This window comes from Panthera tigris, chromosome A2 (genome assembly GCF_018350195.1).
Source record: "Panthera tigris isolate Pti1 chromosome A2, P.tigris_Pti1_mat1.1, whole genome shotgun sequence".
Taxonomy (NCBI): Eukaryota; Metazoa; Chordata; class Mammalia; order Carnivora; family Felidae; genus Panthera; species Panthera tigris.
Window position 1 is genome coordinate 157,450,816 of NC_056661.1, and position 2,764 is coordinate 157,453,579.

At 39.5% G+C, this 2,764-nt stretch overlaps 1 non-coding gene across 1 annotated transcript; it reads right to left on the bottom strand.

Moving 5' to 3' along the window:
• Window positions 1-2,256: 2,256 nt before the first annotated feature.
• On the bottom strand, window positions 2,257-2,363 carry LOC122236868. The gene has a single exon (XR_006215096.1). It is a non-coding gene; the product is annotated as a U6 spliceosomal RNA (small nuclear RNA).
• Between the last annotated feature and the right edge of the window lie 401 nt (window positions 2,364-2,764).

The following is a 2,764-nucleotide window of genomic DNA, read 5'->3' on the forward strand; positions in this document are numbered from 1 at the left end:
TTTGGCTGTAGTCCTATTGCTGTACGTTAGATATCCAGAACTTACTAATTTGCATAACTGAAACTTTGTACTCTTTCACCAATATCTCATTTCATTTCTTTTGGATATATATCCAGAAGTGGGACTGCGGGGTCATTTGAGAATTCTACTTTTAGTTTTGTGAGCAGTGCCCATACTCCTTTACCATAATGGCTATCCCAGATTACATTCCTATCAACAGTATCAAGGGTTCTTTACTCCATATCTTTGCCAACATTGTTGTTTTCTGTCTTTTTGATAATTGTCATTCTAATAGGTGTGAAGTGCTAGGTAATTGTGATTTGATTTGCATTCCTCTAATGATTAGTGATGTTGAATGTCTTTTCATATGTATTAGCCATTTGTATGTCCTCTTTGAAGAAATGTCTATTCAGATCATTTGCCCATTTTTTCACTTAGATTATTTGGCTATTGAGATTTTTTTGCTATGGAGTTGTATGAGTTCCTTGTTTATTTTTGGATGTTAACTTCTTTTTTTTTTCCATATAGAAGTAATGTAATGAGATTTTATTTTTTTTTTTTCAATATATGAAATTTATTGTCAAATTGGTTTGCATACAACACCCAGTGCTCATCCCAAAAGGTGCCCTCCTCAATACCCATCACCCACCCTTCCCTCCCTCCCACCCCCCATCAACCCTCAGTTTGTTCTCAGTTTTTAACAGTCTCTTATGCTTTGGCTCTCTCCCACTCTAACCTCTTTTTTTTTTTTTCCTTCCCCTCCCCCATGGGTTTCTGTTAAGTTTCTCAGGATCCACATAAGAGTGAAACCATATGGTATCTGTCTTTCTCTGTATGGCTTATTTCACTTAGCATAATACTCTCCAGTTCCATCCACATTGCTACAAAGGGCCATATTTCGTTCTTTCTCATTGCCATGTAGTACTCCATTGTGTATATAAACCACAATTTCTTTATCCATTCGTCAGTTGATGGACATTTAGGCTCTTTCCATAATTTGGCTATTATTGAGAGTGCTGCTATAAACATTGGGGTACAAGTGCCCCTATGCATCAGTACTCCTGTATCCCTCGGATAAATTCCTAGCAGTGCTATTGCTGGGTCATAGGGTAGGTCTATTTTTAATTTTCTGAGGAACCTCCACACCGCTTTCCAGAGCGGCTGCACCAATTTGCATTCCCACCAACAGTGCAAGAGGGTTCCCGTTTCTCCACATCCTCTCCAGCATCTATAGTCTCCCGATTTGTTCATTTTGGCCACTCTGACTGGCGTGAAGGTGGTATCTGAGTGTGGTTTTGATTTGTATTTCCCTGATGAGGAGCGACGTTGAACATCTTTTCATGTGCCTGTTGGCCATCCGGATGTCTTCTTTAGAGAAGTGTCTATTCATGTTTTCTGCCCATTTCTTCACTGGGTTATTTGTTTTTCGGGTGTGGAGTTTGGTGAGCTCTTTATAGATTTTGGATACTAGCCCTTTGTCCGATATGTCATTTGCAAATATCTTTTCCCATTCCGTTGGTTGCCTTTTAGTTTTGTTGGTTGTTTCCTTTGCTGTGCAGAAGCTTTTTATCTTCATAAGGTCCCAGTAATTCACTTTTGCTTTTAATTTCCTTGCCTTTGGGGATGTGTCGAGTAAGAGGTTGCTACGGCTGAGGTCAGAGAGGTCTTTTCCTGCTTTCTCCTCTAAGGTTTTGATGGTTTCCTGTCTCACATTCAGGTCCTTTATCCATTTTGAGTTTATTTTTGTGAATGGTGTGAGAAGGTGGTCTAGTTTCAACCTTCTGCATGTTGCTGTCCAGTTCTCCCAGCACCATTTGTTAAAGAGACTGTCTTTTTTCCATTGGATGTTCTTTCCTGCTTTGTCAAAGATGAGTTGGCCATACGTTTGTGGGTCTAGTTCTGGGGTTTCTATTCTATGCCATTGGTCTATGTGTCTGTTTTTGTGCCAATACCATGGTGTCTTGATTACAGCTTTGTAGTAGAGGCTAAAGTCTGGGATTGTGATGCCTCCTGCTTTGGTCTTCTTCTTCAAAATTACTTTGGCTATTCGGGGCCTTTTGTGGTTCCATATGAATTTTAGGATTGCTTGTTCTAGCTTCCAGAAGAATGCTGGTGCAATTTTGATTGGGATTGCATTGAATGTGTAGATAGCTTTGGGTAGTATTGACATTTTGACAATATTTAATCTTCCAATCCATGAGCAGGGAATGTCTTTCCATTTCTTTATATCTTCTTCAATTACCTTCATAAGCTTTCAAAAATATGGAACGCTTCACGAATTTGCGTGTCATCCTTGCGCAGGGGCCATGCTAATCTTCTCTGTATCGTTCCAATTTTAGTATATGTGCTGCCGAAGCGAGCACTAGGTCTCCCTTTATAAGTTAGGGCACGTTTATCCCTTGCTGCTTTCAGAATTTTCTCTTTATCCTTGTATTTTGCCAGTTTGACTATGATATGTCGTGCAGAAGATCGATTCAAGTTACGTCTGAAGGGACTTCTCTGTGCCTCTTGGATTTCAATGCCTTTTTCCTTCCCCTGTTCAGGGAAGTTCTCAGCTATTATTTCTTCAAGTACACCTTCAGCACCTTTCCCTCTCTCTTCTTCCTCTGGGATACCAATTAATGCATATATTATTTCTTTTTAGTGTATCACTTAGTTCTCTAATTTTCTCCTCATACTCCTGGATTTTTTTTATCTCTCTTTTTCTCAGCTTCCTCTTTTTCCATAACTGTATCTTCTAGTTCACCTATTCTCTCCTCTGCCT